This window comes from Nicotiana tabacum, chromosome 3 (genome assembly GCF_000715075.1).
Source record: "Nicotiana tabacum cultivar K326 chromosome 3, ASM71507v2, whole genome shotgun sequence".
NCBI lineage: Eukaryota > Viridiplantae > Streptophyta > Magnoliopsida > Solanales > Solanaceae > Nicotiana > Nicotiana tabacum.
In genome coordinates, this window is record NC_134082.1 from 114,311,793 (window position 1) to 114,336,897 (window position 25,105).

The 25,105-nt window shown below is 45.5% G+C and overlaps 3 non-coding genes across 3 annotated transcripts; all 3 read left to right on the forward strand.

Moving 5' to 3' along the window:
- Positions 1-4,656: 4,656 nt before the first annotated feature.
- Positions 4,657-4,730, forward strand: TRNAF-GAA (transfer RNA phenylalanine (anticodon GAA)). Its single transcript has one exon. It is a non-coding gene; the product is annotated as a tRNA-Phe (tRNA).
- A 258-nt stretch (positions 4,731-4,988) lies between these two features.
- On the forward strand, positions 4,989-5,063 carry TRNAP-UGG (transfer RNA proline (anticodon UGG)). Its single transcript has one exon. It is a non-coding gene; the product is annotated as a tRNA-Pro (tRNA).
- Positions 5,064-21,935: 16,872 nt separating this feature from the next.
- TRNAK-UUU (transfer RNA lysine (anticodon UUU)) lies at positions 21,936-22,008 on the forward strand. Its single transcript has one exon. It is a non-coding gene; the product is annotated as a tRNA-Lys (tRNA).
- Positions 22,009-25,105: the final 3,097 nt, after the last annotated feature.

Below are 25,105 nucleotides of genomic sequence, written 5' to 3' on the forward strand. Positions count from 1 at the left end.
GGTTTCCAAGTCCAATCCGAGTATTCGCGCCTATGGATTCCCCTTTTGAAGGAATCTTGCGAAGGGCTAAATAAGAGATAGAGCTTCGATCAAGAAGAATAAAATTGTATACTAGACCTTTCCTCACGGGAGAACCAAGCAAGGGATGAGCGCTAGCGCTAAAGCCGTTGTTTTCTTCCTTCATTTCAAAGCGGGAGGTTGACTTTTGGGTATTCAACTTTGTGTTGCAGCTCAGTGAGACGACCCTGACACAGAAGGTTTAAGCTCAGCCTCAGGGCGACAGTCTCTTTATCAGGCCCCGCTGCTTCAGTCTCTTTCTCTTTATCCGCATTCCCATACGGATTAACAAGCCTTTCAAACCAACGATCACCATATAACAAATGATAGGTGCCATAAAAGTAGATTCCTGTTATTATTCAGTGACTCGGAGATGAAGTCCGTCCCTTAGCCTAGTCTATATCCACAGCTGATGCAACTCCGTACCGACGCCTCACTACTACTTTCATTTTTCTTTTATTTTTAAATTAATTAACGGCTAAACGATTTCATAACATGTGCTTTCCTTAACCAGCTGACCTTACTTTGTAACCTTAGCCTCCCTTTCTTTATAGTTTTCTAGTTCGACTAAGTGACTTCGTAACCTCAACGTACTTTTTTTCTTACTGTAGCATAGGCCTTCGCCACTTCAAACGGGCGCTTCGCCCCTCTTTTTTTGAATTAGAAAGAGCGGGATCTTACTTATTCAGGGGGATGAAAGACAAATAAAGGGATCAGGGGGCTTTATGATCGGAGAAAGAGAAGGGGCGTGGTTGGTGTGTCACTGGGTCGGTGGGGGAACCCGTAGGAAGGGGGAACGACCCGCCGAATTCACATCAGAAATTGCCAACATGAAGACAAACGAAATCTTGAATTGCGTATAGAAACAAAACGAACCACTTATATTCTCGGAGCTGAGGTATATGAAGAATGGCTTTTTGGTCCCTTTCGTCTAGTGGTTAGGATATCGTCTTTTCATGTCGAAGACATGGGTTCGATTCCCGTAAGGGATAGGTACTCATTCCCGGTCGCTTTCAGTTAGTGTTCATTGCTGAGTGATCGCTCGCTATCTGGCTGGAAAAGATGGTCCGGAAGCTTCCTCTCTCCCAGCAAGCAAGACGAGATCACCACTTCTCTCAGTAATGGACTTCCTTTACTTCGTAACCTTAGCCTTAGATGTCCTTTCATAGATTCTCGAACCTCCGACAGACAGAATCTCCATGCATGCGTTCTTTCTCTCCTCCCCTCAGCCATACATCCCTTTTTTTCTTTTGGCCGTTTTTGTTAGGCATTGAACCCCACCCCACGGAGCGGTGCTGAGTGGTGTCCTCCCCTCCCTAATACCTAAACAGAGTTCCGTCTATGGAGCCTAAAGCTTAAACCATGGCATGGCGCAGTAAGTTGGCCTAGTCTCTCGCCCAGCCTTCGCCTTCTTCAGTGGCCAAGTTGAAGCGTTCAACGTCGGCCTACCACCTTTTTTTTCAAGGTTGAGCTTGTTCAATTGAAGCTAATGCTATGCTGCCCTTCCCTTGTTCAAGAGAAAGCGAGGACTTTCTTTTAGCTACCGGCCCAAACAAAAGAGATTAGCCTCTTGATCGATCGATTGATTGGATCGAAGTACGAAGGGGTTGATTGAAGTCTGAGATCAGCCCAAGACTAAGGCCGAGCAACTAGCTGCTGCAGGATTGGACGTCTATCTATCTCACCACGCTCCCCTACTCCTATAAAGGCCGGCGGAAGGAATGCTCTGCTCATCTTTCTTACGGCTCGTTACCGCAGCGCTCGTTCACCCCTTCGGCTTCTTCCATTCAAAAAAAGGTAGTCTTTCCTTGGTAAATAGCGTCTTGAAGTGAAGCGAAGGCATTATTGAAGGAAAGAAATGGCGGGTCGGTCAATTGCATTAGGTAGGAGATGCAGGACCTGTCTTAACCGCAAGTGCATTCGCTATTCGATTCCATCCTAAATCCCACCAAATTTTGATTCCAAAGTGTGTATCTCTTCTTTACTTTTAAGTGACAAGGGGGTGACAAAGGGTATACTTTCTTCTCTATGTCGCCGTCTCATCAATGAGCGTAGATTAATAGCCAAGCCTACCCTTTTGTGCTTGTCAATCTGTATCCCATTCTTCAGGTATAGTTTTCTTTGATCACAGATCGACAGGTGATCCGTCCTTTCTCCCCCTTTCGTCATAAGGCGTGGTCTGACTCTGAGAAAAAAAATTCCTGTGTTTAGGTCCCTACTAAGCAGAATTCGTAAACTATGCAAAGGCTCTTTGAATACTTTTGAAAAAGTTTTTAGCAAAAAAAGCAAAAACAATTCTCAACGCCCTTACGAGGTAGTGATGAGTTAAACTACTCGTGTTGGCATGGAAGTCAGCCCGGTAAACTGATTCCATTCTGCTACTAGGGTTCCAAACCTTCCCCTGAGCTCTAGAATCTATAAATACCTTTTCAACTCAAGAAATGCTAAAGCTATTTAGAGTTGGTATTTCTAACTAAGTCGGAAGGAGGGCTTTGGGCAAAGAGCAACTCGAAAGTACTTTACTTCAGTCCCAGTACTGAAAGACGTGACTTCAGGAGTGGATTTCGGAAGGAAAGACTTCGTTTACTTCCTGCAAATTGCTTATGTAAGAACTAGTAGAAAGAAAGGAATTAAAAAAAAAAAATAAGGCAGCATTGACATTGAATGAGAATGCTTGAATGGGAATCATCTTAGCAACTGACTATAGACATGAGTCTAAGCCGCCGGGAGAGGAGAGACCATTTTCATGAGAGAGGGACGAGCAAGTGACAGATTGGGAAAAAAAATAGGTAGGCCTTCTGAGCGGTCATTTAGGGGCCTCGTTAGCGACCCATCATTCTTCCCTAAGCTGTCAGAGTCCGATCGAAGCGAGCAAGAGATAGAGGAATCCTCGCTCATAGATGTGAATTGAAAAAGCAAGCCCGAATTCTTTTTAATTAGGCTCTATAGTCTGGTCCCTGTCCCTGGTAAGGTCTGATTGTTATCCGTAAGTCTTGTTTTGACCGCGGGAAGGTGAACTTTGCAAAAGTGCTTATTTGGTTGGGAAGAATAGGACTTCTGACTCCAAGCCTACCCTACCCGAAAAAAAGTTTCAGCTATTGATGTAGCCTCTTGTCGATACTACTAGTCTTCTCGCTACCTACTAGAAAAATCCCATCAAGATAGATTGAATCGACGACCTATACTTCAACTAAAGGCACAAGGGCGTAGCGAGCACAGAACAGAGGAAATGCACATGGGTCTCCTTGAAGAACGAAGTCTAGGGTAAAGAAAGAAGGGTAGAGTGGGCACACTTTTACTGTGCTTGGATTGGCATGGCTGTCCCCCTTTGCTGGTTGAGGCTCGGCCTTTGACTCCGCTTGCCTCTACTTTTCATGTCAAGCGTACAAGTCTAGTTTAGTGGGATTTACTTCTAAAGACAGGAATTCTTTTTCATCTCCCCTGTCAAAGTCGACGTCTTAACCTGACTTCCTGAGCTCAGTTGATTCTTGAAGCAGTAGCTCTGGATCGAGAGCTGGATGCTTACCTTATTATTATGAAAAGGAGAAAGAGCTCTTTTTATAGATGTTGAGGTGAGTAAGGGGGGGTTTGCTGGCTTGCTGGCTAGCTCGTGCAATCAAGGAAAAATGCCTTCGCCTTCTTTTTTCAAAATGAAAAAGTAAACTACCTTAGTAAGCTAGCTTTGGTTGCTAAGCAAGCCGGGCACTACGCTAGGACGTGGATCGATCATGACGAGAATGGACTTCTCCGTAATGTAATGTAAATGTAATAGAAGAGGCAGAGTCCAGTTCCCCTCCCTTCTCGACCAGACGAAGGAGATATGAATTCCATTTAGGCGGGTCAGGGCTTGGCTTGACCCTGTGTTCTCCCGGGTCGGAGGCGAGAACTTGAAAGTGAATCATTCAGTGGTGGGGTGTTCATAGAACAGAAGGCCTCGCCCAAGGAGTGGCAGATTTGGATGGAGTCTCGCTTTGATGCTGGGGAGATGAGATCCATAGATCTGGATAGAGTCTCGCTCATAGAGGAAGAGTACGCGCGCTAGCGCGCTACGGCTTACGTAGTTGATCGGATCAGATAGCCCTTCCTTCGGGCAAGCAACCAAACCCGGCACATCCAATTCTATTCCGATCAACAACTTGGAGGTATGGCTGAGTGGCTTAAGGCATTGGTTTGCTAAATCGACATACAAGAAGATTGTATCATGGGTTCGAATCCCATTTCCTCCGGTACGGAAATGAAAGGGGCGGGCGAAATTACGTGAGAGAAAGAACCTCTTGGTGGAGTCCAGTCCCCCGGAGGACAGAATAGCACTTCTTAGTGACTAGGAGCGGAGAGCCCGTTGCACCTTGTTTTTCTTTGACCGGCCTATCTTCTTTCTATAAGCAAGCTCCCTCCGGCCGTCCAGTCCCTGGACGGCTCTCGGTTCTTGAGCATGTTGGGGGATTAGGCGGCAGTTGAAAGAGCTGCTCGAAAGCTTGACGAACAAGCGAAAAAAGCCTATCTATTCTATTTTCTTAGTTTAGTAAAGGGCTTTTCCCTTACTAGTCAAGTGGTAAGGTAGGGCGCTATTCGATGAAGAAAACAGACTTTAGGAAAGTGGTTCAGGTAGCTCAGCTGGTTAGAGCAAAGGACTGAAAATCCTTGTGTCAGTGGTTCGAATCCACTTCTAAGCAGGCGAAAGGTCCAAACCGTAGCCGGGAGCGAGCCGGATTTAGAAATGAAAGTGAAAGAGTAAGCAATAAAATGTGAGCGCTCCTGCACTATACGGACGGCTTTTTGGCGGTAGGGTTGGGGTGGCTTGCTTGAGGCAGATTCAAAAAAAGCGGTTGATTACTCGGATTGGTTCTCGCATCCCTGTGCCCAAAAGGATGGGCGAGTTCGGTTTGAGTGTTCATCGATCGGGTGGATCTATATGCTTCGGGGTGGTGAGACGAGGTGTAGCGCAGTCTGGTCAGCGCATCTGTTTTGGGTACAGAGGGCCATAGGTTCGAATCCTGTCACCTTGATGTGGTAGCCTTCTCCGTGGTCGGACAGTAAGGCAAACAGCGCAAAGCATAAAGTAAAGACATGATGCCTCGACTAAGTAAAGTGTTTTTGCCCCTTATCGGTAGTTCCGTAGCAGGTTGTTTCGTACGTTTTCTAGGATCAGATAGAAGCACCACCCCAGAATTGATCCTTCTTTTCTTCTTACTTTTACTAAGTCTGACTCTAGTTTCTCGTTCAACAAAAAGAAAAAGGAGTGTGATTCTTTTATTCCTAATATTTTTCATCTCTTTCTTTTTCTATTTTCTCCGGATCTACTTACTTTCTCGCTTAGATGTTCTTTTGGCTGATCTTTTCTCTTTTGTTTTGGTTTTGAGTGTGGGGGGAGGGCAAGGACTTCCTCTTCCGGGCCCTTCAAACTCCTCATCGGAAGATTTATTCGGGCTCCAGGTCCTGTCGGAGCCTTGGCCCCCGACTCACAATATAGCCTTGGAGTCATCGATGATAAATAGGATATTGGCAATGGAAAATACCAATAGCATTTTTTTGATGGATAAGGATAGGGGGTCTATTGGGCAGAAGTAAAACATTCACTCAACAATTGTTCCTCGCAAAAGGAATATAACCAATTGATCGAGTTCGAGAATAGGGATCTTCGGATCCGTGAGAAAAAGCATTCATGCTATTCTCTTTTTCAACAAATACTTACTTCACATCCTGCCTTGGCCGAAAATGCCGCCTACACCCCCCAAGAAGCCTTTTGTGACTTTTTGGATGAGAAACGAAGTGAACTTGACCAACAAGGCGGGAATGTATTAGTAAAGGACCAGAGAGAACTCTAATTTTTTAATCTACTGTCTCGCGATATACGAACACATGGCCAAAACTCAGCCTATATAAATAGAATACTCGGTGGATGATAATGAATTGGATTTGCACTGAGAAGTCCCTATGGCGCGGTTGAGGGCAGCTGAACGAAAGGAAAGCGGGTAGGCCGCCTGGGTGAGACAAAGCAGAATAATCTAACTGGAGGAGTGAAAGCCAGGATGGCTTGGTAAGCAAGCAATCCGTTATGTGGGCGCCAACTCCAAGTTCCCTCTCTTCTTTCTTTTTTTTGTCACGATCAAAATGAAAGGTTGTTCTCTGGGCCTGTCTTTTGCTCCCAGAGATGCTGGTTCGAGTCCAGCTCGTGAAAGAGTTTGTGAGTATACCTCGGGATGACTTTTTATCCACTACTCATCCTCGAAATCTAGTCTAGTTCAGCCATAGAGGACTTGATACTTATCTTCGACAAACCTCAAGCGGGACGAGTCAATAGCAGATGCGGATTTTATTTAATAGCTGCGCTTACGCCTTCAACCCCGAAAAGGTCGGATTCGTGCAAAAAAGTAACATCCGAGATTTGTGAACAGACCGGCTTGGGACAGAGAAATCCGGATGAATACCACAAGGGGGGGCATAGGGCTGTGTGAACGCGGCTTTCACTAAGAGAAAGATGTGCCTACAATGAAACTGTTAGACCTTTGTTGATGCACATGAATTATCTTTCCAGCCGGTGAAGCTAAGAAAAGAAGCCCTTAGAAAGCAGAGCTAGACCCACACAAATGCTTAATCGAAAGCTCTGTCCTCCTTCCCCTCCTACCAGATCGAAAAGAAGAAGCTTGCTCTTCCGACCCAAAAGGCTTTTGCCGTGATATTACTTCCCCCTATTCGACGATTCACTCTTCCTGGACTTGCTTGACTCGTCCGAAAAAAGAGGGAAAGTGCTAAGACCGCTAATGCAGCTAGGGGAGTTTAAGGACTCATTTCCAAGGCTAGAAGCCTAGACTAGACTAGAAAGGAGATTGCTTTGGTCTTCAGTCAGCTCTACTAGATGCAGTTGCCCAGGAATCCAATGCACTAACTCCTGGAAGCTCCATTCATGCCCACCTACCGACCGAGGAAGACGCTACCGATCCCTGAATCGAGGGACTACGCGCTTTCAATCCCTTACAGCTGCCTTCCAAGCCCTTCCACTGCCCGAACTACCAATCGCCCCACTATCTGCTAGTCTGGTTCGACTCGAACTTCTGTCATGTCAAGCTTCCTGACCTGCTTTGTACCAGCCGGTATTTTGTGTACTTCGGGGCGCTGACTAGCCCTGCTCAACGCCCTACACCCTTCTCTTGAGCGCTTCATTGAGCATTTCTCTTTCCTATCCCGTCCTTACGCTACGCTATCCATAAGGTTGACCTAGCCCTCTCTTCTCTCTCTTTGTCCACGCGAAGATTCCATTCCTTTCCTTTCCTAGCCTATTCAATGTGGTCATGTATGTAATAGAATTCAATGGGAAGACCTCCTAGTTGGACCCAGACTGCGATGGTAGTGAATGTGGCCTCAGCTCCCACAAATGCAGGCTCCCAAAGCCTTAGACTGAGATAGTACCACAAAGCAGGGGTTAACATAAATGACTCTATGGAAGTCCTCTCCCACTTGAAAGCTAAATAAGGAGAAGAAGTGCCCCAAATCAATGCATTCCATTCTTAGCAGAGGTTCCTTCCATATAATCCCTCGAAGTACTTCGCTCACCTTCGAAGAGTGAAAGGATCATTCAAAGCAGACTAAAGGCATAGGGCAAAGGAGCTTAGAAGGGTGACGGAGGGGAGTAGTAAGGTATGAAATCACTTAGATAGAAGCATGTTGGATGACGGAACGATGACTTCATGCTTAAATTATAAATTAGAGATTTCTGACCTTGAGAAATGACGTAAGTGATAGATGGAATCGTTCAGTAGGCTAGTTTCCATTTTCGATTGAGAAAGCGGCGGGCCCAGTGAGCTCTCCAATAGTGCACCGAAACGGGGCCGGAGAGACGGTAAACCTTAGATCGGCTAAGATCGAATTGAACTGTCTTTGATTGAGCGAATCCTGCCCGATTTTGATTTCCGTCCCCGCGGGAGACATCGTAAATAGTTAAATGTTTGATTCCCCTATTGAATTAGGAATCGATTGAATGGGACTTGCCTATCCCTTATTCATATCCGATTTTTCTCTCTTTCTTTTTGATACTTGGTTGGCAGGGTCAGGGCCTTTCTCACTGGGCGAGCTAATCCGTATTATTCTATGTCAATGTGACCTTAACGGCCTTTATTTTAAGCAATTATTCGCTCCAAGACGCACGACAAGACCTTCGATCTCTCTCTCTCCATAATTGATATGGAAGTTGGAAAAAATCAACCACTCAAAGCTGACCTCAAAATGTTCCAAACACGCATAAGTGTGAAGATTGAAGACCTTCTTTTCTATATTTCATATAGTTGATTAGTACAAAAGAAAAGGGCACTGGTTCACGCATTACGGGTAGATTCCTCTTACCTAAGAAATGGAAGGGGGCACTTCACCGAATGATAGGTAAAGTATGGGACGTTCAGTAAACAATCCCTTAGCTCAAGTCCTCGGAGATACCCAAGGCAGCTCCCCGTGTCCTTTATACCCAACAGGACAAGAGTATACAGGTCCGCCAGGGGCGAATAAGAGCTCGTCGAACCGTCATTCTTTACTTCCGGGGTCAATCAATCGGTAGTCCTCCAATTTATTCTCGAAAGCCTGTTTATAAGAAATAGCTTATGCCACTCGTATTGCCCCGGATTGACAAAAGAGGCTTGGATTGGAGATTCTTGTGTAAACATTCAAGTTGACAATCGGCTTTCTAGACAGCCAGTGGACTCTGAAACCAATACCAATGATTTCGCTGGATCTAAGAATAACGTAGCACAGAAAACCGGACTCACCAAGGATGGCGAATGGGCAATACGTAGAGGTTGCTCCGCTTCCTATGGATTGTTTTATAGCGGTACGATTACGATGCTTGCTCCGAATGGAAGAGAGACGGCTTTCCTTTCGGATGTTGCAAACGCACAAACGAAACACCTTAGTCAGCGGAAGAAGTCACTCTCAATCCGATCTAGCAAGAAATGCTTTACCGGTAAAGTAAAGCGAGAGACAGTCGATCCTTTCTTAGGGTTCCAAGTAATTCAACCAGTGCCAAGAAAAGTATCCGGTTGTAGAGCGAGGCAGCAGAGGGGAGTTGGCACAATATGTAATCCCTAGGGTATCGGTGTCGGAGAAGGGGATCACTCAATGCTGCTACAGGCACTCATTAGTTCGGATTTGGTAGCGTGAAGGAGATAATAGAAGGACCCGCCGAAAGTAGTTCCGTCTTTCCAGGTCTTCCGGAGTAAAAATTTCCTCATCCAATAGCATTCTTAGTTAGTACCATTCAACTAAGCCTGTTTTTGACGAGTGAAGCGGCTAGGCTACATGCTTAGCCTAGTATTCCCGGATTGGTATTGGATAAGAAAGATTTTGCTTTCTTCCCACTCATGAAGAACAATAAAGTGAGGGGAGGGCTTCCGTGGAAAAAGGGTAAGTTTGGGATGAGAGGGTGAACACTAAAATAGTAGTCACCAAATTTTACTATTTTTTTTTATGAAGGCGAATTGATAAGAAAAGGTACTTCCATGTGTATAAAAGCACAAGGGAAGGAGGCCCCTAGTCCAAGTATAATAGCATAGGGGGTGCAAGGGTGAAGATACTAGAGTGGTTTGGCACTCCTGGTCAGCTTTCTTTCGTTCGGGCTTTCTTTCTTCTGCCTTTACGCGAGCCAATTATGCGTGGCGCTGAAGAGGAAGGCGTCATTTACTGTACTACTATCGGCCATACAATGATGGCATTGTGGATCTCATTCGTATTCCAGTTTTTTTGGACAAAGTTAGAGTAGTCATTTAGGGAATAAGTCTTTTTTAATTATTCTATTAGCATAGCATTAAGTGGTAAACATTTTACACTTTTGGTTTTACCATACTATACATGCAAACATAACAAAGAAAACCAAACAAAGATAGTTAGCATAGATAGGAGTCTATCTCCAGTAGGCACCGGAGTAGATCTACACTAAAAAAAAAAGAACACCAGACATGAAAACAAATGTCTCAAGACACTTATTGAAACCTTCTAAAACTAAAAAGAGTCGACGGACTCTTTTAGTTTTCTCGGGCACCAAGGAAGATTGCCTCCACGATCAGTGCCTGCTGCTCCTGGCGTAGTCCCTGGAGTCTTTCTTCTAGTTCCCTAATTCTTTGACGGCTTGCTTCCATTCGGGCTTCAATAGCAGCCGGGTTCACGGAGCGAAGATGCCTCAAGAAACCATTTAACATTATTCGAGTCTTTCGAAGAGAATTTTCTACATTTTGTATTTCAACGTTAATTTCAGCAAGTCGCTGGGGAATGTCGAGAATTTGAGCAGGGAGGGCCATGGCTTCTCGATATACACTGGTAGAAAATTTCTGTTTTTTGTTTTTTTTTGTAGAGCACGAAGGCTTATCGAGCCTCTTTTTATAGAGTGTATAGCAATTCTGCCAATGCAGTACGAATTGCATGGCTGGCACAATATGAGTACTATAACCACGCTGCCTGTATGAAAAAACAAACTTTGCAGAACCCTTTCACCTAATCGATCGTGGTGAAGTCAGCAATGGATTCGGCGGATCATACACCTTACGCTAGGATTTGGGAAGGACATTTACGAGACTGAGGTGAGTTTTAAGAGAAAGACGGGGGTGGATTTTTTTGCTCTAACTGGCTGTGAGCATGGGAATTGCGTTGCCGAGCAGAGGGCGGAGAGGAATTTGGTGTTGCAGGTTTGATGACTGTGAGAGGGGTTGAAAATTTATTGGTTTTTTTAGCAGGTATATTGGTATGAATGAACATATTATAGATTATATAATGTAGAAGAGCCATACGGCACGAGCAGTTGAGTACAGTACTATCATGCCTTTGTTTTGTTGTGTGAAGAAAGTAAAAAACTTGCGAAGCACGCACCTCAATCACCCTGCCTGTGTGAATTGAACGAACTTAAAAGTACAACCAGCTTAAGCTGGTTTTCCACCTATTTTTTAGTGTTCGGCCATTTCTAGCAAAGTCTAAAGGACATATTCGTTGCCGATTTGGGGTTCTGATGGAAGATACTGCTGAGGTTATACACCAAGTACACACGTGATTCTGCTCTGGCAGAAGTGCACGCGCAATTCAGCTCTGGAAAAACTCCCTGAGGTCCAGAGAGAGATGAAGTTTATAGTCAACCTCTGCCTCTCAGATAGCTTTCTTTTCCAACACTTCTATGTGGAGATGGATGTAATATTAATATGATTGATAGTTTAAGTTTACTATTTGCAGTTTTCCAAAGTCTCAAATTTAGGGCTTGGTTCCGGCCTTGTTTCGTAGTGAATTTATGGATTTGAATACTTCTAACACTGAATTCTCTTTTGTAAATTCAACTTGACTTGTACCTGGAACAGAGAAAAAGGGTATCCAATTGAAATCCAGTTTTTTCTATTTTTCGCTTAGATGTGCTCGGCAGATGCTAAAGCCAGAGCGTGATGGCAAGAATTGATCGAGCGAAGAATCACAGTTCTCAGCTATCACATTCAGAAAGACTACTGGCCTAATTTCACTCAATTAAATAAACTATACCCTTACAAAACTTATTAGTACTCCTACACAGTTGTTCAATTTTAATGTCATTCTCAACTCTATCCCTGACTGGGTCTTTGATTTCAGGCCCTTTCGAGGAGGGTATCTTTTTGGTTAATATCAGCCCGGCTCGCATGGACTTCCGGTCTTTCTTAGTTGACAACTTTATTGCAATTTTAAGTTCTCTAGTTACTCCTGCACAAGCAACAGCAGTTATGGATCTGATTGAGGAGCGCTGGGAAGAATGGATCGGGGAGATGCCCTTGAAGATCACTTACCCAGCTCTGGAAGGACATGAGTGGAGAATTGTCACCGGATTTGATCCAAAAAACACAGGGCGGAGTTACCTTATTGGTGAGTCTTGGCCGGGTTAGTGTTTAAGGAAGAAAACCTTATTGTAGGTTCTTTTTTATTTAAATAGTGCCAAATTCAAAAATAAAAGGAAAAAGATGCTTGTACGCACATTAGATTTGCTAACTCAATTGATCCTACTGTGTCTAGATCAGGGTTCCCGCTTGTTAGCTTTGTATTGGCTCCCATCTTACTTAACGGGGCCCTTAGTTGAATACCGATCAAAATTGTTTGAAATTTTTAAACTTTTCCAATAAAGAATTATTAGTTATGTTAAATACCCCGAAAAGCCGAAACCTCTTATTCCGGTCCTTAGAAAAACTACGACTAGTCAGGAATTGCGTAAGAGAAGAGACGTCGTAAGTAACAATAGCGCAAAAGCAGGCGGCGGAGATCCGCAAAGGTAACCGGATGCCTGGGGCTTAGGACAAGGAGCGTCCGGAGTCTCTTAAGAAAGGACAAAGACTAATTAATATCATGTTTACACCGATCGGATTTCTAAAAGTCCTTCGCCCCTTATCTTCTCGTCTATCTTCTTTATCTTCTGATCGGATCGCCTGGCTTCTTTCAAGCCCTACTTGAATTGCTTTCTTCAAAAAAGCTTTCTTTATTAAGAGTCCTTTAAGAAGCTAAGCTCCTTCAGATAGTAAGATTCGCTTAACTTCATACCTCTAAGCGCTCGTGACTATCCGATGATAGTCACTTCGCTTTCCTTTTAGACTGAAAAAGGAAAACAGAAAGATTGAGCATAAAAAAAATATAGAGAATGAGCTATTACGTGCAAAGAAGGCACCGGAAAAGCAGCTAACATAAACTACTACCGTACAGCGCATCCCGTGGGCGGCCTTCAAAGGCTATCATTTGTAGGACGAGACGCTAACCTACGCCCGTACATTTCAACCTGTCTCCTTGGGACTTAGCTCTGAAGATGAATTCCCGGTTAGCCGATTACCTTGCCCGGTTAGGAGAACAGTTAGAAGTAGGAAAAGATGCCGACACCGAACAGTTAAAGAATTCTCCGTCGCTTCAAGACTGCCAGCCTATTCGCTTTGAGCCGAAGCAGACGCTGCCCATGGAGAGCCTTTTCCTTTGTGAACATTTGTGTGCCCATAAGACATGACAAAAATTGGGCTTCTAGACGCCTTACAATAAAGAAGCCCCGGCCCCTCGGTGTCTTACACGTCTTCTTCGACCCTGCCGAAGCAGCTTTCTTTCTTCAGGTAGTGAAGTCACTCCGATTTGTGTATGACTTGACGCTCTAAAGTCTGTATCTTGCCCCTAGTTACTTAATTGTATTCGACTTCTATCGCAGATCTGTTATTTCTATTTCTTTCCATTAGCTCTCCAAGCTTCCTATCTTTCCATTCCTTCCTAAGAAAGAATTTTTGAAGTTTTGTTGAATGCTTTTTTCTTGTCTAAGCATCCCCCTATCGTGCTAATAAGGTGCCTTTTCTTATTCTGAAAGCTAGCCTTCTACGGCCATTTTCTTTTGGTTTAGTTCTTCTAGCTCCTGTCCCCGCAGCCCCTGATGGGCAATGCTCTTGGTGAGTCACTTCGTCTTTCACGATCGATGGTAAATCCTCTTGCTTAGCCTATTTCCTTTTCCCTTTGAGTTCAATCCTATCAGCCTTTGAGTCAGCGCCTTCGCAGCCTGCCTTTCCATTCTTCGCTCTATTTCAATCATTTCTTTTGGTAGATGGAGTACCCGGGCATTCTCTTGTCTTCCCATTCCTCTAGCTCTCATTTCGCGCATGCGCTTTGCGCTCTTGGCTTAACAACATCAAAGAGGAATCGAACCTCTTCCAGTTCTGTGTTAACAAAAATCCATTTGATGTCCCCCCCCCTCCCCTCCTCCTTCCTCCGTTAGTTTAGCTGCAACGGCCGCAGACGCAGGAAGCAGTTCCTCTATGGGAAATTGAAAACGTCGAAGTAAGCTGTGGCTTATAAATAGGAAGATAAGGCGTTAGCGGACCGACTTGACAGGACCTTTTCTCGAAAAAAAAATTCTTGCAACTACGAAAACCACAACACAAGCACCCCTTTTCCATTCATTCTATCTAAGAAAAAGAATTCAGCATAGACCCCGACCGCCCCACCTTTTCATTTCTTGATCGATATAAAACCAAATGGTCGAGGGCTCTTTTTTAGTGATTTCCCCCTGACCTCAATGAGAGCGGGGATTCCTTTCTCCTCGGGCAACTCGTCCACGTCTGCAAGATACTTGACGGCGTCGACGAGTTTTTCCAGCATGAGTTCGTCCCGCACTCCTCCCTGCTCACGGGCAACTTCTCTTGCCTGCACACAGATTTCTTGCAAGAGCCTGTCACACTGGGCGGCATTCTCTTCAGTCTCCCGATGCAATTGCGCTATTTCAGCAGGCGAAAGGCCTACTGGAATCTCGTTGAGGTCAGGAAGCGCAGGAGCAGGACCCGCGCAAAAGGCTACTGAAGGGGCGAATGCTGGAAAAGCAAAAGCAACCCAGAAAGGTATTTTCTAAAAAATCTGACTTACGCTTTTAGAACAATAAATCCAGTGGAAATTTCTCATTGTAATGAATGAATAAAGGCAAAAAGAGATTAAGATGTACTTAAATTCCGAATGTAACTGTGGATTTCCCTCTATCAGGAACCCGCTATTTCTTATGTTTGTTTGAACCATATAGAAAATATATGGATATCGAAGAAGAATTAAGCTCGCGGAGATTAATAAAACAGAAAGTCTCATAGTACGTCGTCCTTTCCTGTCCGTGCGCTGTTTTTCTTTGCCTTTCAAGATATTGCGTATAAAGAGAAAGATAGCCAGTCCTCTTGGGCGGCCAAGAGTGTTATGTAAAAAGGACCAAGGAGGATCCTATCCTAAAGGAGAAGGAGGAGGAGTAGGAGCTAGCTTTAGGGGCGGAATCGAATGATTACGAGATAAACAATGAGACAAAGGAGAGCACTTAGACAATTCACTTTGAGTACAGGGAAGTCTGCTGGTAGGAATTCCTCAGGGCGTATTACGGTTTTTCACCGAGGGGGTGGATCGAAGCGATTGCAGCGAAGAATTGATCTGAAACGAAGCACTTCGTCTATAGGCATTGTAGAAAGGATAGAATATGAGCCTAATCGTTCTTCTCGAATCGCTCCAGTACGATGGACCGGGGGGGGGTCCGCCAGAGAAAATGCAAGACGATAGAAGAGTTCGCTCCGCCGCGTAAGATCCTCGAATCAACCACGACTACCATCTGCGGTCCATTTTCGTTCTCTTCCCTGCCCGGGAAGGGGGATCAAAGAAAGGTAGCTTGCTTCTCTCCTGGACGGATGGCGACTTATGTAGTGGTCGGCCTTCCTACCAGAATGCCTTCTTGGTCGAAGAGCCCCTTTTTTACTAGTAAGGACGCAGGAAGCAAAAAAACTTGCGCGAAGGACGTTTTCTTCTCTGCCCTCTCCTCTCCAAAGGCCAAGGGAGAGACTGCATCCCTTTCCTTCGGTAGCTCTTTTGGTTTCCCAAGGATAGCGGTAGCTGGGGCAAAGCCCGCTTTCTTCGCTCCGCGAATGAGAGAGAAAGTCAGAGGAAAAAACACGTTCTCTCTTTGCGAGATCCGAAAGTGGAGAACGCATAGCATTCTATGGGTACATAGGATCAAACGTAAAGCAGCGCTCTCTTGGCAGAGTTTTAGGCGGCAAGAGACTTTAGGGCTTGTTGGAGCTTCTGAGCGTAACGAATCGAAGCCGAAGACGGATCAAGGTAGCTTGCCTGCCAAGCCGATAGGCGAAGGGCTGAAGGATGGAACGTGCAAAGTAGATCGTGCACCTGTCGTGTGACCCGTTGGTCCTAAGCAATGTCTTGCGCGAAGCGACCCACTTAGAAAAAGCTCCCCTTTATGTTAGGGGAGCACTAAAATGCAACTTCGATCGGATGCGGGTATCAAATCCCGCCGCTGAGATGTCCAGCGGATTCCTGGGCCTTGACGAATGGCCGGCCACCTTTTACGTTAGAAGAGCAAAAGGCCCAGGGCATAGCAGGATGAACCAATGTGAATGAGTGTAAGCTTCGTTGCCCGAACACGATTGGTGCTGACCACACTAGGTGCTACCGTGGTAGCAAGAGAGGTCAGGCGGTGACAATTGAGAGGTTGTCACTGAGCATTCCTAGTCACACGGGAAAAGAGGTCAAATGGCAAGGCCATACGCCCGTTTGGCTCCTCGCGGAGTATAGCTCACATCCAAACATCTGATTGGGGAACGGGGCAACGCCCATGAAGCTCCGGCGGAAAGGGAAGGCCTGCCAGGCCGTATGCCCATGGGTGCAGGATTCTTCGAAAAAGCGCGGGCTGACTCGGAGACCTGGGACCTTGGCTTAGTAATGAATGAAGGGAAGCTCTTCGAGCTTTCTCCGCCAGCGGCTTATGTAGTGGTCGGCCTTATAAAGCTCGCTAAGCCTCGCTTCCCTCTCCCCTTCACTTATTAATTAAGTGGAAAATAGTCGTCGGCATTCTATAAGCGACTTGACCGAGTCTACGAAGCTTTGCTTTTCTTGTAGTCGGCCCGTAATGCCTCCCTTCATTTGCTTGCCTCCTTTCAGCTCAGAATGCCTAATGCCTATTATTTAGTGCTAGAAGCTAACCGCCATAAGCTCACCCTTCGGGTCTCGCTTCCAGCGCAGGAGGCCAAGCATTCTGCCAGACGTCCCGGCCTGGGAGCCCCGTTCGCCTTTGGTACTTCAGTAGATCTTCTAAAATAAAAAGCGCTACTTCAGCCTTAACTACAACTACATTACGCAAGCCCCGCCGATACCTACCTATAGAGTCAAATTAAAATAAAAAAGTACCAGTGACGGCGACTTTCTAGGTTTATGGATTCAGTCAGCTAAACTCCATCAAACTCCTCAATCAATATCAACAAGATGTCGTGACCGCTTAGGCTTGGTTTACTTTGGTTTGAATGTAAACTAAAATAAGCGGCGTTTATTCAAACAAAGGGAACCGAAGGTTTCCTTGTTTAGTAGTACGAAAGTAGTTCTACTATTAAGATGTTTAATATTAATAAGAAATATTCAGTGTTGTAGCTGTAGAACAGAATGCCGTTCGCCTTTACTTTGACTTTCTGAGAAGGACTTAAGTAGCTAAGTTTCCAAAGGTGAACACCCCCCTGTCCTTTATAGTATAGTCGTAAAGGGCTTCTCAGAAAAGTAAGGAAGAAGGCATTCGAAAGGCCGACCACTATCTCATAGGCATTCTGGTGGTAAAACCGACGACTACACGGCTCTATACCAAGTCATGAGCGATAGCGAAGCCAAGCCGCCGTCTATAGGCGAAGGGACGAAAGCCCGACGAAGGCCTATGCTACAGTAAGAAAAAAAGTACGTTGAGGTTACGAAGTCACTTAGCCGTATACTATACAAAGGGAAAGGCGTCGGTACGGAGTCACGTCAGCTGTGGATATAGACTAGGCTATAAGGAACGGAGTCAACAACTATGGACCGAGACTACACTAAGGAACAAGGAAGCTTGACTGAGAAAAGAAGTCAAGGAACGAAGCTGCTTCTCTAATAGCCCCGTTGAATAGGAGGGCGAAGGCTTTTTGAAAAAGTCTTTTTTGTCTTGTAAATGCATTTTTTTCTATTTAGAGAGAGGGGGCTTCAAGTTCTTAGGAAGAGCCGTACGAGACAGCTCACGTACGGTTCGGGAGCCGAGCCCCTGCGCAGGGGCTTAGGTCAACACTTATATAATAGCCAGTCATCAATTGGAAGCGGGCAAGATGGTGATGAATTGCGATTGGTCTAAACCTTCGACTAGCGACTTATTGCGACCTGCCCAGAATGCCCATACAGACTAAGACCTTATTCACACAGCGAAGAAAGGCCGAGTGGAAGGGGGCAAGCAGCTGGCTGCTTCTTTGCCATGCGCTTTGCTTCGCTTTATTTTATAGAAGAAAGAGACCAAATGAGAGTGAAAGGCAAGGGCAAGCGATAGAAAGGAGAGTCCCTCGCGCGAACTACTACTACTAGAAAATGGTGAGACCATTAGTGAAAGAAGGACCAAGGAGGATCCTATCCTAAAGGAGAAGGAGGAGTAGGAGGAGTCAGTTTTCTTTGAAGATCGAGGAACGTAGTGTCGGACAATTATGCCATTCGGAAGAAGTCTTCTACAGAAGAAAAGCCTGTTACGAGTAAGTGGAGAGGAAAGATCTCCAGGGATTCTTATCTCATTCCATTCCAGTGGCTCAACCAGTAACCAATGGCGAAAACTCAAAAATCCATGGTTTCCCGGTAGAACCCTATTTCGCCCAAGTTGTTTCGGAACCGGAAAAAAGAAGCGGTTTTTCGCACAGCTTGCTCATAGTGCAGGTCCCACTTGTATATCGTATTTGGCCGAAGAAGCATCGGACAGGTTGGAGTTCTTACCTTCTTGGGACTCCATGGACCAAGATCTGCTTTTATTATATGGTCAATACCGATCTACTTTAGTAGATCATATGGATGTAGAAAAAGCTTCTAATTTGGATGAAATAGAAACATCTCTTTTCCATTTCTATTTACCCAGTTCATATCTTTGTTTCGTGTGTTCCTGGGAGGAATTCGATCTCGGAATACCACCTAAATAACTACGGCCAGAGAGTCAAATAGGTCGGGAAGAAAGAGTCTGAGGTCGGGTCGGACGACATACATCTTGGTTGGTTCCACCACCACTAGAGATTGGACATATATATAATCTTTCTTCTAAAAAAGGGATTCTTATATATATATTTTAAAAATAGCTGCAAGACCAAAACGGGGTGCAAAAAACCGAAAGCCCTTCTTTTATTTAAGTTCCTCCCAGATACATGGCTTACATACCCGGCTCAACATTCTTGGAAAACAATCGAATCGAGGGTTCGGAGGAGAATTGGCCATTCAATCTTGTGAACTAATCGAGACCGAAATTGGAAAAAGAGATACGAACGGAGAGGAATAACCAATCGATGAAAGAACATGAAACCATTCTGTTTCAATAGAGGTACGAGAAAGGGTTGGGGGCAATGAAGTAGGTGAAGTGGTTGGATTTTGCGAGCTGTTCCAACCACTGCTGGATGTGATTCCAAGAGCCGAACGAGAATGAATACCACACAGAAGAGTCAAGACCAGGCTCCCTAATGGAATGTTTAACCGATCCATTCCGGATCGACCGAATTGGTACGGAAGTTGTAACATGGGAAAACCACGGAAAACACGACTTATTTGAATAACCCGGTGACCTACCAATTGTAGAAGTAGGATTTTTGGCAAGCAATAAGCACTTAAATAATACAATTCAAGTGTACCATCTTCTTTCTCATTTCGAGGAAAAGGTGCGGAAGGAAAAGGAAACAACGGAGGGATCCGAATCGGACCTAAATGGGAATGACATGAAAAGTCTTTTTCAAAACCTAGCATTAAGGGCGTTACGACGATATACGAGAGGAATAGAGAAAAACTCGTGATTGGTGTGGAGGGGAAGATCTGTTTATGATATAGTTCAAGAAAGAGTCGTCTCATTTCCTTACTTCTTTCTAATTCATTCACTTCAAGACTGGTTCTGAACGCCGCGTAACATCATCTTCAACCAACCTCCACCGTACTTTCGGTGCGACCACTAAAGAATTGCTTATACACTAAACAGCTGCTTATATACGTTTACTAAAAGACTGACTTTCATTCATTATCATTAGTCCAGCGTGAAACTAAGAAAGAGAGATGTGCCTAAGGCGGCATGTAAGCAAACTGTGCACGCTAAGAGAAGAGGAGAGATGTTCGCAATTACTACCACAAGAAAGCCGCCCCCTATCTTCTAAAGGGGCCCGTCACTTCGTTCGTACCTTCTTGGCTTAGGCTTCCAACTGAACAACATGGCCTTGCCGCCCCGCCACTAGCAGAAGCTAAGCGCTTGAAAAGCGCGCTAAGAAAGGTTGCTTCTGTCGCCCTTTCTGTGCAACAGTCCACCAGTAGCGGAAGAGAGGGTTACCGTACATACAAGAGTCTTCCAGTTCTTACGGAAGCTCTTTCTTACCAGTCAATCAAGTAGTACAAGAACTCTATCTTATCTTATAGCCCGGCGCGGCGGGTCGCCTTTTAAATTAAGTAGATAGAAGAAAGTCTTAAATAGATAAGGAGTAGGTGAGTGAGTGAGTCCTCACTGACCTGAGCGATTTCGATCACCTAGCAGGCCTTTTATTTGGTAGGTAACATCGCCAAAGCGTATCATCAGATTTGACTACGAAGGAAGGAACTCGAAGTGAAAGGGCACCGTCTTGTGCAAGGCAACGATAGTTGGCCCTCTATCATCTTCTATCTGGTAGACTTGGTAAAAGGGCCCCGACTTATTTCCAGAATAAGAGTTCGACCGCGGCTTCCCCCTTTTTTTGGGGGGGATCAAGTTCCTTGCCAACTGCCACCTATCGACCCCGACCTCTTTTCATTTGTTTTGGATATTACCAAACCTAGCCTAGCCTTCGTAAATCACACTAAAGCGGACACCCAACTATGGAAAAGCCTCCTTAAGGGTGGGTTAGGTTAGTCAATCCGGCCCGAGACGCGTTCGTTGACAAAACCGCCGTAGGAATTCCTACTTTTCAATAGAGCGGAGGCGAACTGATCAACGAGAAAGAGGCCCTACTCACTACAAACGAATACACCACAAGATCGAACTGCACTCATGCCTCTCCCGCATCAAGTTGACCGCCCCCCTACGTAGTGATTCTATCAATCATGTACGTAGGTAGGACCCTCCATTCTGATTGGTATATCATGAAAAAAGAAAGCCATTTGCACCAGGCGCACTGCGCTTTCCCTTGCCCAGATGTTCGCCTTTCTAAGTCAAGTAATGGTGACCCACCGAAGACTGGAGCTTCGTAACATGTTGACGAAGGCCCCCGAACTGAGGGTTCGGTCAGTAGAAGGGACGACTTTGTCTCCACGGAAGAAGAATAGCCCCGCTCTCTAGCCGACTGATCCCGTTGATCATATAACTGGGAGGGAACGTGTCACATTAGAGGTGAACGATCAGAGGTGTCCTCTAATCACCACGACGAGGCTGGTCCCTCTTTTAGTAGACTCAGCTATGAATATTCATGAAGAAATGAATGCCGGGCTCTTTCTTTCACTGCTAACCCCAAGAAGTTTCAACATGCTGAAACTTTCCGTTTCGTCGAGCCCCGAGCTTGTGGTCCTCCTTTGAGTGTGGGTTCAATTGAATGAATCTGTCAAGTCAAGGAAAACGTACGTAGCAGCAAGGATGGTGCATCGCCTATTTATCGTTCTCGCTCGGGAGCCAAAACGAACACGCCTGCTACCTACTGTACTGGACCTTCGACCAGGCATTCTACCTTTGTCGAATCGGAACCAACACCACTGCATTGCGCTCGAACAGTTGAGCGGCCGCCGGCCAGCAACTTCCGTGCACAGATATAGATTCATTCTTCGTACCTGGTCCAGCCTCACAACCCTTCGCGGGTTGGTAAGAAGTCAGTCTTGTTTGGTAAGACGGAATTGGACAAAGAAAAGAGAGTGCTCGACCGGAACAACGGCCAACAACGTAATTACATAGATAACTGCTCCTCCCCTGATCCTTAAGGCTTTAAGGCGAACCGTATGGCGGCTGGAAAGAAAGACGACCTCACCTTCTCTGGTGTCAGTGAGAGCTATTTGAGTATCCCCCGTTGACCTTCTTTTGTAGATAGAATCTTCAATGAGTGGAAACAAGCAACCTTACTAAGAAAGGTGCTTGTTGAGTAAGGCCGGCTTTCGAGCCCAAGCCCCTTTACTAGGTTGGGCGCTTGAGCGCATCTTTCTCATATCGATCAAGGCTTTCCTTGAGTTTGAAATAAGGGGCAAGAAGCAAGGGCGTAGCAGCTGCGCGAAGTTGCGCCTTAGCGCATCCGTTTTCTTGCAGGAGTGCTAACGCGCGACCTTACGTTTTCTTCCGCTTGCTCTGCAGTACGAGCCTCATACAGAGCCGCGCTCCTTTAATATGATGAGAAGAAGGGGGGCCGGCCTCTTTTCCGTACCAATCCTTATTTACTACTACATCTTTTTTGGGGTGTATAGCTCAGTTGGTAGAGCATTGGGCTTTTAACCTAATGGTCGCAGGTTCAAGTCCTGCTATACCCAAACCTACCTTACACTCTACTATGAATAAGGATGCATAGTAGCCTTCAAAGATGACTCTTTGGCCTTTAGACTCGCTTCGGCGACTTCGCCCTTTAAGTGACAAGGGGGTGAGCCGCTCCAAGCGGAAAGCGATAGTGAATCCCGAACTTGCCCACGCTCATCCAAACCGGCCTCAAAAAGCGATCGGAAAGCGAAGCCCTTCCTTCCAATCCAAGCCGGCGAAGCCGCCCCTATATCTAACCACCGCTCACCCCGATCACATATTGGCACGTTCATGATGCATCATAATCAAAAGGCCGTAAAGTAAAGAAGACCTATGCATCAGTGTACTGTCATGATCACATATTAGCTCGATTTTATTGACGGCTTGAAGGCGAAGCCGCCTATTTCTTAGGGCAAAGGGCGCTCCATCCTCCTAACTCCTTCCACTTCTCCCAGGGACAGGAACTACGGCTTGACCTTCGGGGAAGAAGTCCGTGGGACCCCTCCTTCGAGGGCGCCTAGATAGTGAAAGGTTATCCCTTTGCAACGCTGGAAGCTAAGCAAAGTCACGAAGCTGGCTGACTACGCTCGAGCAGAGCTCAGACCCGGAGGTGGTGGCTGAACTCGCCGCAGAGTTCAGGAGCGAGCAAGACTATCTTGGTGAATGCAATAAGAACCGGCTGCTCGCCGCAGCAGAGTGCTTTGCCCATGCTGCTATCCGCCGCCGAAGCGCTCAAGGGATTCGTGCTTGAATGTCGAGATCAGGGGACTCTATCCAATCCATGCGGCAAATCTGTTTGTGGTGGAAAAAACTCAACAATAAAAAGAAATAAATAGAATATAGAAAATCATTGAATTTGTTTGCTCCGATACAAGAGATCGGCCCCGAAGCAAGATATGGTGGGTGCCAGCAACTTTCACTTGTTAGGAGTAGGGGCTGAAAAGAGCTCTTTGTATAGGTTGGGTTTTCTGGGCTTTGATGCTTACCTTCTTATTATTAAAAGGGGAAGGTTTAATAAAGGAGCTTTTCAGCCCTTTTGCTGGATTGTTGGTCCGCAGCCCCGCCCTATAGAATGAATAAGGAGAGGCTTATCGATGACCGAACCACTCTTATACTACTCCTTACCTCACCCCCTTGTCACTTAAAGGAAAAGCCAGAGAAGGGGGCCTGCTGGAAACCCTCGCCTTCGGCTCCATACTGAAAAGGCCGGCCATGAAGGGACATCACGACTATCCTTTCTGGGAATACCGGGCTTTATATGATCCTGATCAGTGATCAGTATATTTTAATATTCTGGATCCTTATGTGCTTTTTTTGTTATACTAGCGGCGGCAGATCTATTAGTAAACAGGAGCCGCTATCGCTCACCCGGCTGGATGTCAATCTGACGGATGGATAGGCGTAGCAGAAAAGAAAGGGTCAATTACAAGAGGAAGGCGGAGGAAAAAAGACGAGAGAGCAAGACCCAGGAGGCTCGCAGCTACCACGGCCGTAAGCACTCCGCTCGTTCGTAAGCCCCTTTAGAGATAGGGGCGAGCCAGGAGCTTACTTCGAGTATTTATGACTCTGGTGGCAACACGTGACAGGCGAATGACATGATTCTCGAGGAGTTACACGACGGCCATGTGATGATGCATCAAATAGATGCAAGGGTGGATGACTCAGTAGGTCCTTGTATGGACTGATTGTGTTCCCCACAGGGAGTAGAGGAAATAGGAGTGGACATCTATATGGGCTTCATGTGATTCGAAGCCAACCACTATGTATTGCAAGAAAGTCCTATGTGTACCTATGTATACCTAATGAAAGCCAACAAGAGCCTCTTAACACTTACCTGCCTAAACCAAGCAAGATTCAAGAATAAATCCATTACCAGCAAGATACGATACGGCTTAGCCAAAAAAGGTGAGCGCCTAGCGCGAGCCTTATTGAAAACGGCCTAGCTAACGAGCAATCTTTCTAAAGCAAGAAGCAAGGGCGCAGCAGCTGCACGAAGTTGCTTCTTAGGGCATATCCGTTTTCTTGCTCGTTAGCGCTTGACTAATAAGATAGAAAGAGCCTTTCTTGCTTGTTTAGTAAAGTCAAGCTTTGGCGGTAGGGTTGGGGTGGCTTGCTGGGGCACTCGTGCCCTTACTAGTTTTGGGGCTTTGATTGGCAAAAGCGGTTTTCGCCTTCTAGCCAGCAGTTGCCGGATTAGCCTTCGGACTTTCCTTACCCGCCTTTATTGAGAAAGAAGAGATCTAAAGGTTGGACATCCATCGCTGCCGTGATGACGCGGTTGAATGTTCATTCGATCCAACACCCGGCCGATCAAACCTATCCTTGGGTTCGATCCAGCAAGTGATTCCCTCCCCGAAAGAGGGATAGTCGTTAGGTCATGAATGGAATGCGAGGAAGAGAGATAAGCAGTTGGCGGGGACCATCCGTTATCGGTCCATATTGGGTAGATCTACCCCTCTCATCCTCTACCCGAATAGAGGTCCGGGATCGAATTTCCACAAGGAGCTAGTAGTGGAGTTGTATTTTCTGTCTAGCCTAGAGTTGTGGTTGTGCTTCTAATGTCACTTCAATCATCTTTTAAGTTTTTGTATTTATAACTAATATTATAAAACTACGGATTAAAGCTAGATTATGCTAGGAGAATACTACTAAGTTGTAATTAATGGGAAGGAAGAGCACTAGGGTTGTGGCATTACCTTGGTGGCTAATTGACAGGTAGATGTTACTTAGGTTCGATTGACTTGTTTGGGAGTTATGTTATAACCGTTGCACTAATTTTACCCACTCTCACACCTCTCGGTAGAGAAAATGATTTTACCCAATTAACTCTCTCTCTCGAGACCAATTGGGTTGGCAAATTAGACCAAGCAACTAGGGTCCAAGTAGGGTGATTACTCTCTCGATATTTAACCCGTTAATTGGGACTATCATTTCTCATGAGTCCATCCCAATTCCTTGTTGGGTCAATTTTGAGGTCATAAGCTCTCTTTCTCAAGAAGAGTTAAACCCACAAAGCTTGAATCAGTGTTTGCAACCACCAATTCTAAATTAAATCATAAATTTAACCCAAATAACAAATACCAATAGTCAATCTAACCCTAGATGGCAACACCC